We start from the raw sequence: 15,662 nt of genomic DNA on the forward strand, positions 1-15,662 counted from the left end.
TGAATCTTCAAAGGTATAACATAAACCCTAAACTATTTACATAAACTTTGATCTTTGTTAATTCATATTCATATTATAAACTTGTTATTTATAAGTATATACATAAACACACCTAGATTTATATATACATATATACATGTAAAAAAAAATATTTTTATATATATATATATACATATATATACGAATTATATATACATATACATATTAAAACCTTAAACCCTAATACTACTTATACTAGCACTTAACATGTATACACTATTACTATTACTAGCACCTATAACCTACTACTTATATTGTAGCACAAAAACATTTTGGGATATGTATTAGAGATGTATAGATCTTCGAACTTTCTTGACGAATGGTTTCTACGAGATTCTAGGCAGAGGGTTTGGATTTCCGATTTAAAGGGTCCTATGGCTCAAGCCCCTAGATCTAAATTAGCCATTCGAAGGGAAAAGGGTGATTGGAAGCTTATCTAATACGGCAAGTATCCTAAAATGGAAAACACTCATAAAAGTAGAAACTCTCTAGTCATAGAAACTTAGTAAAATAAGAAACTTTCTAAAAATGGAAACTTTATAAAAATAGTAACTTACTAGGAATAGAAACTTAGTAAAACAAACTATACTTAAACACATACTTAAACTTAAACATGGGCAAAACACTTAACTACTCTTAAATGTCAATAGGTTGACTTTCCTGCTCACTCGTTCAACTCTTTATTCCGAGGAATAACTCTCTCTCTCTACTTACTAAGGTGAATTCATAGCCCCACTTTTTACTGTTTCATAACTGTTTTATAACTTTTGGGGTGAGAATACATGCGCAACTTTTATAACTGTTTTACACGTATTAACTATTAAACTGTGATATGTTGGGCTATGACCAGCAAGCCCCCAACCGATAAGTATAAATGATAACTTGTTACGGGGTAAACTTAAAAGTCTAGTCTAAATATCAGTACTTACACGTATCAACTATTAAACTGTGATATGTTGGGCTATGACCAGCAAGCCCCCAACCGACAAGTATAAACGATAACTTGACACGGGGTAAACTTGAAAGTCTAGTCTAAATATCAGTACCAACTGTTAAAACTATGCTATACCCGGCTATATCCGACTAAGTCCCTACTGTGATATTTTTAATTGCTGCGGCATTCTTAATTATTGGGGATAGGCCTATCGGGAGTAACGTACCCGATACATTTGACTAAGTCTTTGTATTACTTGATAATGAAATTAAACCGACAAGGACAGACACAACTTGTCATGGGGCAAACTTGAATGCTTAGTCTAAATATCACGCACTGGCATAACTTTTGGATCTGCGAGATCTACTTTTTGATCCTGCGGGAGATCAACGTTACAAACTAAATCTTGTGGTCTAAAACAACGATAACTACTTTTGTTAAACCTATGAACTTCACTCAACCTTTTTGGTTGACACTTTAGCATGTTTTGTCGCAGGTGCTGTTTGATTCAAGCTTTCTTATCTACTACTTATGTGATGCTACTTGGACTTCGGATCAAGAGATATCGCATTTATTACTTCTGCATATGAACAATTACTTTATCGTTATTTCGATTATTGTAACGACATTTCATTTTCCACTGCGTACTCAAAAAAGTTAAATTTTCTCATTTAGTATTGTTCTCGTATTATAATATGTTGGTTTATTTGATATTAGTAACGTTTCTTCCAGACCCTATTGGGAGGACGTTACAGCGCCCAACTCTAAATTGTGAGTCGTATAATTTTGCTCGTGAATCTTCAATTATCTGGACGAATAAGCAATTACCTTCGTTCGTTGCATTAATACACAACCGAGGCCTTGCTTTGAGGCGTCACAATAAATCACAAAATCATCATTCCCTTCAGGCAATGACAATATAGATGCCGTAATTAGATTTTTCTTTAATAGCTAAAACACTTTCTCTTGTTCATCATTCCATTCAAATTTCTTCCCTTTATGCGTTAATGCAGTCAAGGGTTTTGCTATTTTGGAAAAATCTTGGATGAATCTTTTGTAGTAACCAGCCAATCCTAAAAATTGGCCTATATGCTTCGGAGTTTTCGGGGTTTCCCAGATTTCAACGGTTTCAATCTTTGACGGATCAACCTGAATACCTTCTTTGTTTACTACATGTCCGAGGAATTGAACTTCTTCCAACCAAAATGCACACTTTGAAAATTTAGCGTACAGTTTTTCTTTCCTCAACAATTCTAGTACTTTTCTCAAATGTTCTTCGTGCTCTTGGTCATTCTTTGAGTAAATAAGTATGTCATCGATGAAAACAATGACAAACTTGTCAAGATATGGTCCACACACTCAGTTCATGAGGTCCATGAACACAGCTGGTGTGACGACCCAGAAATTTCCGACCAAATTTAAACTTATTCTTTATATGAATTCGACATGATAAGCAAAGCAAAGTCTGTAATGTTGAGTCTCAAAATTTTGGAACTAGGTTCTTGTATTCAATTACCTTCGACCAGTTTCGATGATTCACGAACAACTATTTGTAAATAAATAATTATATATCTAAATATATATATACATAAATATTAATTGTAAATATATAAGATTAAATATTAAATCTATTTAGTTGAAAATATATAACTAATATATTTATTTATGTAATAAAACCTATTACTAAAATATATTTATATATAAACATATATCATATTGAAAATAAATGATTTCGAGCTTAATTAGTAAATTGTGATAATACTCTGTTGACATTTCGTTAGTAAACGCCACTGATTAATCACGGATCATGATATAATACTCCGATAATCGATGATAATTCAATTACCCTACAGCTAACTATTTCTATTTCAATTACTGTGTCTACTTTATCATATGATATATTAATTATTAATATAGTATTATTGATGTGTTTTATTTATGTGATTGATAACAAACACCACCCATGCCTTATTCTATTTTCGTTCGTGAACTAGATATGAATGTGATCTTAATGTTTTGTCTGCATCTCCTACATCTAATCTATCTAATATCTACCCTATCTTATTTATATATTTATATATATACATATTACATATGCACAAGAGGATCCATAACAACCACCACTCTCTAAATTACTCCTACTACTCGATGCTATAGTATCTGTTTTGTTTATGTTTCAAACAACTAAATCAAAAACAATGAAACCCATTTAGATAAGCCACTGCAGCTACTACATCTGTGATTTTAGGTTTACTACTCGAAACCCACAATAACCTGATCAAACTGGTGCACCTCATTTCTGTTTGCAAATGTTTACTCTCGCCATCACAAGTAACCACCATAAATGACCCACGTTTCCCTTTTCTATTTCTTTTTCTTCAAGCACCATAACCTCGTCATCAAGATTAACCCTATAACAAACTATCACCATAATCATGAATACCACTATGTTCTATTTCTTTTTCATAACCCATCAATACGAAACCACCATGTAAACTCGTTTACCTACTAACGTTACTGTTTCTATTGAGGAACACCAGCAAAACAATTCCACAAACCACCACTTTTACCACATCAAAACCCATATAAAATGCAGCCACAGTTTCTACTTCCTATTTCAAAACGAAGACAACCCAACCCTTTATCAAAATTGCTGCTACCGTCACTTTTTTGGAAAATTGGAAAACACCACCTTTCCATCACTCTTTCGACTGCTACTGCTGCCAAGTCATCTGTTTTTTTTTCAAATCGTTGATTATTATCTTTGTTGCTTTTAACAAAACGATAAAGGTGATAATGTTTGATTTTAATAATGGAAATAGAATGATGATAGTGATGTGTTTTGTTACCTTTCGATTTCAACTTGCACTCACACATATTATTTATTCCTTTCACTATTAACCGGGCCAAGTGTGTTCCTCTTTTGAGTTTATATTATTGAGTAGGGATACGTAATTTAGGTCACGGGAATGGTAGGTCCATCAATTAGATTGATATTGATTAAGAATGATATATGTGTTGATAATATATATCACGATGATGATGATGTATAGTTATGATAATGGAAACATGAATATGATAGTGATGATATACAATGATGTTTATGACGATGATGGTTGATGGGATGATGAGGACGATGAAGAATCACGATGACAAAATACGGAGTAGGTTATGATTTTATGTAATGATCATTAGATGATGATTCATAATCATGATTGTGATGATGAAGATGAGATGATTATGATAAAGATGATGATGCGTGATGATATTGATGATGATGATGGTGTTACAGATGATGATGATTCGACAGCTATAAAATTCAATAATGATGATTTAACTGAACTTACGGCTGTTTTGGTGTTCTTGTTTTCTATTAAAAATCACGAACCAAAATCTCCCTATATAATTCCTAGATCACGAGCTGTATTATCAATGAAGTTGGGCAAGGTTAAATAGGTTTATTGGGCTTATAAATTGTTATTAGGTCGTGATCTACTTATCCGTTTTTCTATTGGGCTGACACATGAACAAATGGGATACTAAAACAGTTATACGGGTTATATATATTTTATGTGGTATTTAAGATAGAAATGTATATACAGAGCATTGGTTAGAGGGTTGGGAGTTGAACGAGAGGTTGCGGGTTCGAGCCCGGGCAAAGGCACTTATTTTTGGAACTTATTCTTTGAGGTAGTTTATCTCTATTTTTATTATTAGTATTATTATTGTTATTTTTATCGTATCATTTTTTGTATTAAAATAGGTATTATTATTATTAATACTATCATTATTATTAATATTATATATATATATATATATATATATATATATATATATATATATATATATATATATATATATATATATATATATCACTACGTTTATGAAAATAATAGTTTAAAAAAAATTATTAAGGTTATAAGTACGTTTTAATCATATTAACAATATTTATATAAATATTCATAATTGAGATTTTTATTAAAGTACTAACCATATATATATATATATATATATATATATATATATATATATATATATATATATATATATATATATATATATATATATATAACTATATTAATATTAAACATTTTGAATATATATATATATATATATATATATACACAAATTAAATAAATAATAAGGTATAATATATAAACTGGTTCAAATTACGATTATATATTTTAATATATATACAAATGATATAGGTTCGTGAATCCGAGGCCAACCTTGCTTTGTTCAGATTCGTCGTATGCATATTTTTACTACAAAATATCGTATTGTGAGTTTCATTTGCTCCTTTTTTAAATGCTTTTGCAATATATATTTTTGGGACTGAGAATACATGCGCTACTTTTATAACTGTTTTACAAAATAGACACAAGTAATAGAAACTACATTATATGGTTGAATGATCGAAGCCGAATATGCCCCTTTTTACTTGGTAACCTAAGAATTAGTAAACTAGTCTACTAATTGACGCGAATCCTAAAGATAGATCTATTGGGCCTAATAAACCCCATCCATTGTAGTGGATGCTTTAGTACTTTGATGTTGTTTTATCATGCCCGATTGATGTCCCGGAATGATAGGGGATATTCTTATATGCATCTTGTTAATGTCGGTTACCAGGTGTTCAATCCATATGAATGAGTTTTGTCTCTATGCATGGGACGTATATTTATGAGAAATGGAAATGAAAATCTTGTGGTCTATTAAAATGATGAAAATGATTGATTATGATAAACTAATGAACTCACCAACCTTTTGGTTGACACTTGAAAGCATGTTTATTCTCAGGTACGAAAGAAATCTTTCGATGTGAATTTGCTCGGTTTAGAGACATTACTTGGAGTCATTCATGACATATTTCAAAAGGCGTTGCATTCAAGTCGTTGAGTTCATCAAGATTATTATTAAGTCAATTATAGTTGGATATATTATGAAATGGTATCCATGCCGTCAACTTTTGATGAAATGAAAGTTTGTCTTTTTAAAATCGAATGCAATGTTTGTAAAATGTATCATATAGAGGTAAAGTACCTCGCGATGTAACCAAATGTAATGTATTCATCCAGATGGATTAGGACAGGTCGCTACAGCTGGTGCGTTAGTCAATCCAAACGGCATAACCATAAATTCATAATGACTGTAATGCGTCCAAAAAGCAGTTTTTGGAATATCATCCTCCTTCACCCGCATTTGATGATACCCAGAACGTAAATCGATCTTCAAATAAACTGACGAGCTTTGTAGTTGATCAAATAAGTCGTCGATTCTTGGTAGTGGATAACGGTTCTTGATGGTGAGTTTGTTCAAATCTCGGTAGTCGATACACAACCTAAATGTACCATCTTTCTTTTTGACAAATAAAACAGAAGCTACCCACGGTGATGTGCTTGGTCGAATGAAACCATGTGACGACCCGGAAATTTCTAACCAAATTTAAATTTTATCTTTATATGGTTTCGACATGATAAGCAAAGTTTATAATGTTGAGTCACAAAATGTTTTTTGAATTATTTCATATATTCAATTGACCTTCGACTGTTCCCAACTATTCACGAACAATTAGTTGTAAATTAGATATGTGTGTGTGTATATATATACATGGTAATTGGAATTTATAATTTCTAATATTATATGTTGTAATATATATATATATATATATATATATATATATATATATATATATATATATATATATATATATATATATATATATATAATATTAAAAATTCAATATATTATATAATTGGTAAATAGTAATAAATTGAAATATATTAAATCAAGTTACAAATTTGAATATGATTATCATTACTTTCACTATTATTATCACTAGTAATATTAATATTAAAATCAGTATTATTAATATTATTATTTTCAATATACTACATACAGATATGAAATTGATATAAATAAATTGTTATAGTATTATTATTACTAATATTATTATTATCATTAATAATATTAGTATTATTATAGTTAATATTATTATTATTAATAATATTATTTTTATAAATTTTATAGTTACTATTATCATTATCAGTAATAATAATATTATTATTATTACTAGTATATTATTATAAATTTTTATTATTATTATGTATAATATTAAGAGTACTATTATTATAGTTATATTTATATTTATTAATTAATAAGATTAATAATAATATGTAAATACAGATATATACATACAGATATATAAAAACAGATATATATATATATATATATATATATATATATATATATATATATATATATATATATATATATATATATATATATATATACTGACATATTATATGAATCAGTATTATTGTATTAATTATATAATTATTAATTTAGATTAATTGAATAAGGAATAAAACCACCACAGAAGCAAAATCTGTTTCACGTTACAATCCTACTGTAAGTAATTTGATTTTCTGGCTCTAGACTAGTACAAATCAAGATTTAATCACAAGAACAAAACAAACTTGGATAGGAATCAGTAACAGAAGAATGTACGAATTTGTTACATCTGACTTATTTTTTCTTGTTTTCTTCTTCTTGTTTGAAGAATCCTGTCTACGTTCTGTTACATGTCGACTTCACAATCGTCCTTCAAATCTTGTTACTGCATAACCCTATCGACCCAATCTAGCTATAAAAAAACTTCAATTGATTCTTACCTGATTACAAATTGAATCCAACCAAAGATACAATCAATTTCAGTTGCAAGTCTCCATCATCTTTTTAAGTTTTTCTTCTTCTTTTTCGTTCCTTCTAGCCTCGAATAATTCTGTCGACCACCATTAACCATACAAAACAAAATGTGATCAATTATTATCATGGTATCACTCACAATATACAAATATAATTACATACACAAAGCCTATAGATGGAGACAGAGTTATAGATTTTCATTCACCACCATCTTTAAACCTGTTTAACCAACCATAAAACTTTGCTCGATCACGGTTTTATATCTACAACCAAAAACCACTTATTATTGTTGAACCGAGGCCAAGAATCAAACACCCTTGAGTTATCTACTACACTTTGATTTCTATTTCTTCAACCTATAACAATCACCACCTTTCTTGTTATCTTATTTCCATCGACCCAAATTCACCACCACAATCCACCTGCTTACTAATTTCGACCACCTTGATCATTAACCGCCACCTTAAAAATTTATGTTTCAACTCCAATGGTTTTCTGTTTCTGTCTCAACCAAACAACCACCAATGATCACTATCTAACTGCTACATATAGCCTCCTATTTCTTTTGATTCGTAACCAAATCAAACACCCTTTTGTTAAACTGTCGTCGCTACCATGTGCCGTTTTTTTCTAATCGAAACCAAAGCCAAAAGGCTGCTCGAAACATGGCTGCCACCATTTGAACACCACCAAAAACCCTTTTTCTTTCTACTACAAACTACTACTGTGTACTTTTGTTTTTCTGTTCAGACGACACACAAACCCAACCTTTCAAACACCCCTTCGTTAACTATTACATACAAATAAACAAACCTATGAATGAAACAATTATCCTTTAAGAACAAAAAAGAAATTGAGGAAATATGTTCACAATATAAGGTTGTCAACTTGGATATATAGTATATATTTATACAGCATCTTCTTTCAATTATACATGTGGAACCAAGTGGAGTTTACGGCAGACCAAGAAAGATCACATAATGACATTTTTTTTAAAGTAATGAAAATCACGTAAAGCTTTATTATTTAAAGTACTAGTAAGCTGTCTTTGATGATGAATCGAATATTGATGATGAAGTTCACGTGTCCTCCTTTTTCTCTTGTTGGTCGACATTTACCCACTTATGTAGCCCTACTTGATAAAAAAAAGAGAAAGGGACGTAGGGCAACTGCTGCTATTTCAGTATTATAATTGTGGGTATTGAGGTCCATATCAGGCCCAAGTTACACTGGTTTGACGTTTTAATTAAAATCCCAATATTCACCTAATTTAAACTTTGTTCTAATTGCCCAAAAATTATTTGGGCAAGCTATTGTTGTTGTCGATATGCCTGCTGCTTCATTCTTCTTCGTTATATTTTCTGACGATGCTAAGATGACTAAATGATGGTTAATTAATGATGATGATGATAGGATGATCATGTTGATATTATGATTAAGATTAACTAGATTAATTTTAGGAAGAAGGAGAAGTTGACAGAAAAGGGTTAAAAGAAATTAAGATGGTGATTATTTCAGAAAAAGCAATGACAGAGTAAGGGTTGGGAGTGTTTGTATGTAACAAGAGGTCTCGAGTTTGAGCCCTGACTGTGGCATTTTTTTTTTGGAAAAAGAAGAAGATGCTGGAATCAGTTAAATATACGGGTTAAATATAATTAAGCAGGGATATAAATCAGGAAAGTAGATTTGGAATAATGGTTAAGAGTATTAATGGGTTAGCGGGAGGTTGTGTGTTCAAACCCGGACTTGGGCATTTTTTTTAAAGGCTACTTCTTTGAGGTAGTATTTCTATTACCATTACTATTATTATTTTCGTAACATTAGTAGTATTAATATAAGTATTATTATTCTTAATATTATCATTTTATGAATTAATAACATAAGTATCATTATTATTTTTATCATTTTTATTATTAGTATTATTATTATTATATTAATATTAATACTAAGTATTATAAATATTATTGTTATTACTATTATTATCATTATTATTATTATTATCATCATTATTACATTTAACATTATTATTACTATTATCATTATTTGTATTATTAATATTACCATTAGTATTATTATTACTATTACAACAAATATTATTTATTTAAAATATAATTATTACATATAACATAGCTATATTAATATTTTTATCTAAAGTATAAAAAATCTATAGAGTTAATTAAATTATTAATGAAACACATAATTAAAATAACAATTAAATCACTAATAATATATAAATTTGTTCGATTACCATTATATGTGTTAATATATATATATATATATATATATATATATATATATATATATATATATATATATATATATATATATATATATATATATATATATATATAAATGATATAGGTTCGTGAATCCGAGGCCAACCTTGCATTGTTTAGTTCAGTCATATGCATATTTTGCCACAAAATATCGTATCATGACTTCATTTGATTCCCTTTTACTCTTTACATTTTTGGGACTTAGAATACATGCGCTGTTTTTACAACTGCTTTACTAAATGACTTTGAAATCTATATTTTTGAACTGAGATACTTTTATAAATGTTGGACGAGATAGACACAAGAAAAACATTCCTCGAATGAATTATTATGCAGATAAAAGTTCTTTGGATTATTATTGAATTAGTTGGACGTGATAATTGCCACTAATTGTTGTGAATATTTCCCCTGATTATTATTGCTTGGTAACCTAAGAATTAGAAACAGGTATGACCCTAATTCACTCGAATCCTAAAGGCACCTACCGGGTTTAACACCCCCACCCAGAATGTTCACTAGACGGAAGAGCTAGTGGGCGTGGTGTATAGTACTTCGAAGTTTATATATTATACAGACGAGATATTCTGTTTTGGGGATATTACTGATGCGCATTATATGTTACGGTCGGTTACCATGTTGAGCAATGAAATCAAATTGAATGTTATGTATCGAGAGAATGATTTTTATACACAGGTTATGTGTATTATTTTTGTGCACGAGATATGTGTACGGTTATTTAAAAATTGCGAGGCAATCTACGGGGGAGAAAATGATACGAACCTACTCTGCTAAGCATTATGAAAAATGGTTTTATACACTAGATAAGTGTACTGTATTAAAATCTTGTGGTCAATCAAAATGATGAATTTTTTTGCCTATGATAAACCTATGAACTCACCAACCTTTTGGTTGACACTTTAAAGCATGTTTATTCTCAGGTATGAAACCAATCTTCCGCTGTGCATTTGCTCATTTTAAAGATATTACTTGGAGTCATTCATTACATATTCTAAAAGACGTTGCATTCGAGTCGTTGAGTTCATCAAGAATATTATTAAGTCATTTATAGTTGGATATATTATGAAATGGTATGCATGCCGTCAACTTTCGATGTGATGAAAGTTTGTATTTAAAAACGAATGCAATGTTTGTAAAATTTATCATATAGAGGTCAAATACCTCGCGATATAATCATATGTTATTGTATTCATCTTTATGGATTAGGACGAGTCATTACATGTGGTATCAGAGCGGTGGTCTTAGCGAACCAGGTCTTGCATTATTGTGTCTAACTGATAGTTGTTTAGATGCATTAGTGAGTCTCGACTTCGACCGTGTCTGCATGTCAAAAGTTTGGCTTATCATTTCGTGTCAAAAATTACCTGCTTATCATTCCTCGTCTAGACACGTCTTACTGCACTCATTGCATAAATAGTGTATAGATAAATTCATATCTTAGAGTATCTGTTACTATAAACTTTGCCTGACAGCTTCCTAAAGTTCCTCCTTAATCTACGGGATCTTCTGTACTATATATAGGTATTCTATGTAATTAGAATATCATCCAATATCCAAAAATTATTTCATATCGGAAACCCTTTAACTGACCGTACAAGATGGAACTCGCAACTATTTCAAATTCCTCAGATTTCGACAGCTATTTCGATATGGAATTCCACTCGAACTCCGAAAGCTATATAACCGTAATGGATCAACTAATTAGTCATCATCAATTCTGGATGAATTGGGGATGGGCTCGTACTCGACTTAATCAATGGAGAAGAGAAGAAGGTAATCTTTTCCACCCACCATATTGCCATATTGGCGAAGAACTTGAAGCACTTACCGGTGAACCAGTCCAAAACACCATTTTCACCCTTATTTTTCGAATATCTCACCATGATTATATACTATCTCAAATTCTAAACCTTATTCATCCGCTTGTACCAACCGCCAATCATTACAGAGTAATCGAAGAAGTCAACGAGCTTCACAGCCGAGTAATGATTTTGGAGAATATGGTGCAAAACTTACCAGCTTCAGCAACATCACCGGCACCAACAGAACCACCAGCAACAGCTCCAGTATCACCAGCAACATCCGTATTTCAAATCTCAACATCACACGCCTCAACATCTCATTTTGTACCTCGAGTATAATCATCGTTCTACGTATCATTCTACACCATTTATCTTCGTTCTACATATTCATTCTACATTGAATATCTTCACTCTATGTATCGTTCTACATCAAAGATTATTATGTGACGACCCAGAAATTTTCGACCAAATTTAAACTTAATCTTTATATGAATACTGACATGATAAGCAAAGTTATTAAACTGAGTCTCAAAATGTTTGACCTATTTTCATAAATGCATTGGCCTTGACTATTCCCGAAGATTCACGAACAATTTGTTTAGTAAGTAAATATGTAATTATATATATATATATATATATATATATATATATATATATATATATATATATATATATATATATATATATATAGTGGACCAATCCATGGATTAGCACTAAATGAGGTATAAACTGGATAAGTAAAATTTCAAAATTTTTTTTTTTTAAAACCGATCCTTTAATATGCAAATAGAAGAAAACGAAAAAATTTTAAAAAGTTTTCTAACAAAATCATTCGAAAATCGATAATGAATGGTAAACATCGATGATGAATGGTAAAAATTGATGATGAATGGTAAAATTAACCATTTATCTGGTTAGTTTATCATTCAATTTGTTCGCGATAAATGATAAAATTAATTAATGCTAAAAAAAAGCAGATGAATGGTTAATTTAACCATTCATCTGTTTATGATGAATGATAAAAAAAATAGATGAATGGTTAATTTAACCATTCATCTGGTTTTTTTTAGCATTGATTAATTTTATCATTCATCGTAAACAAGATGAATGATAAATTAACCAGATGAATGGTTAATTTTACCATTCATCATTGATTTTTGAAAGATTTTGAACTTTTTTATGAAAAAAATTGATTAGAGGTGCATTTTAATGCAGATTTATGAATGTAAAAAAAAATTCAAAAAAAAAAAAATTTTATTTTGCTTATCCCGTTTGTACTTCTTTTAAGCTTATCCATGGATCGTGCCCATATATATATATATATATATATATATATATATATATATATATATATATATATATATATATATATATATATATATATATATATATATATATATATATATATATATATATATATATATATATATATATATATATATATGAAAATGTAAAATAATAAAATAGGATCATTAAGTTTTTATTAAAAGTGAATCCATATATATAAACATGTATGATTTCTAATATATTGTAATCTTAGAAATAATAAATAATCAATAAAAGTTTTTATAGGATATATACTATATGAATAAAAAATATTACATAAGTAACAATACATATACGTAATACAAGTATAACCATAGTTGTTATAATAAATTTGCCATTACTTTCAATATTAATGTCAATACTAGTATTATTAATATTATTTGAAATATATATAATCTGTAATGTAAATTTGATATATATATAAATTGTTATAATATTGTTGTTACTAATATTATTATAATCATTAATAATATTAGTATTATTATAATTAGTATTATTAATTATTATTATTATTATTATTATTATAAATGATATTATTATTATTGATTTTATAGGTATTATTATCATTATTAACCTAATTACTAAAAATTATCATTTTTATTTAAAATTATTATTATCAATATTTTTACTTTTATCATTATACTTACTATTAGTATTATTTTATTATTAGTATTATTAGTATTATTATTGTAATTATTAATAATATTATTATTATAAATTTTACTAAAATTATTGTTATTGAGACATATTATTATTACTCTTAATATTATTATTATTATTATTATTATTATTAATTATTAATGTTATTATTATTATTAATTTTATTAGTATTTTGATTATTATTAACATAATTATAATTATTAATTATTATATTTTTTTTAAATTCGTAAATCTGGATTTGGGCCCGGATCAATTTTACGTTTCTTTCAGACTTTATCTAATTTTGGATTTTTGCTTAAAGTTGATTATAATCCATAACAGTAAAGGTACCAATTCTGTTCGCCATACCTTTCTCCCTTTGATTTTTTTTATTTAATTCTGTTCCTGATAGCGAAAAATGTCGACTGCAATCTTATTATAAATAGATTAATTCATGGAGCATTATAGCCATTTAGTTTTATTATCACTATCAATATCTTTTACAACAAACAAAAGCTGTTTAAACCGAATAGGATCATCCATTTTTTTTTAAAACAGTCCAATACTCTGCACGACTCAACTTTTATGCTAAATCTCGAATTCGAATAGAATTTTAAAATCCTTAAATGCAGTTTAGTTATAAATCTCGTGTTTAAACTATCTGCAAAGTTTCAAGTTTCAATTTTTGATATCGAAGTTGAATTTTGAAGTCAAAGTCGAAATTAAAAAAAAAGTCAAATAATCGTTCATCGCAAAATTCTTAATTGTTTGGATATCTCTAATCAAATTTATGATTCCAATGGTTTCTAAATATAGTTTGTGAACTATTTTATGTAGAAAGCATGATCTGAAATAAGCTAAAAATCGAAAAGCGAATTTTTTTTCTTCTTAACATCTTCGAACAGCAGCAAGTTTTTATTTTATTTTATTTTTATTATTATTATTTTTTTTATAAACAAAGGCACAATTTATACTTCGCTGATTGTTTACAAGTCTTAAGTGAACACATGAATTCGTTATCTTGATTATAAAAGTTCCACGGTCGACTAGTTGTTGTTGTGAAGAAGAATAGATAAGAACAATTGAATTATGGGTTAAGTAAATTACAGAGTGATATAAAACAGAAAAAGGGCAACAACCCAAATGGTTAAGGGATAGTTCGAGAAGCGAGAGGTCTCTGGTTCGAGCCCGGTTTGGTGCAAAACTTTTTTTTAAAAAAAGCTTCTTAAAGGGTATACACTCTTATTTTACTTATTATTATTATTATTATTATTATTATTATTATTATTATTATTATTATTATTATTATTATTATTATTATTATTATTATTATTATTATTATTATTATTATTATTATTTATTGTTATTATTATTAGTTAGTGTTATAGTATTATTATTATTACTATCATTAATATAATTGATATTATTATCATTATAGTTATTACTAAGTATGATCATTAACTATTATTAGTATATTTACGTAAATTGTAATTATTGTCATTAATATCATTATGTATCATTATCATTAATATTAGTATTAGAAGAACCATTTAACATTAATGTTAGTATTATTAATTATATGATCATAAAAATTTCTATTAAAACGATAGTTAATATTAAACTTACCATTACTATTAAAAATATTATTTTTGCTAAAACTATTATTTTACTTTATCATTATTAGTAAAATTACCATTTTTATTAAAAAAAAATACTATTATTAGTATTATTATTATTATTCTTAATCTAGTATTACTACAATTAATAATTTTACAAAATAAAAGATATATATATAAATATAAATATATTTATTATATAAAGTATACTAATACTAAATAAAATTTCATTTTAACTAATAACATTAATTAAATATCAAATAAGTATTATAATATAATATAAGTATTAATAAAATTATATATA

The sequence above is a fragment of the Rutidosis leptorrhynchoides genome, chromosome 4 (genome assembly GCF_046630445.1).
Source record: "Rutidosis leptorrhynchoides isolate AG116_Rl617_1_P2 chromosome 4, CSIRO_AGI_Rlap_v1, whole genome shotgun sequence".
Lineage (NCBI taxonomy): Eukaryota > Viridiplantae > Streptophyta > Magnoliopsida > Asterales > Asteraceae > Rutidosis > Rutidosis leptorrhynchoides.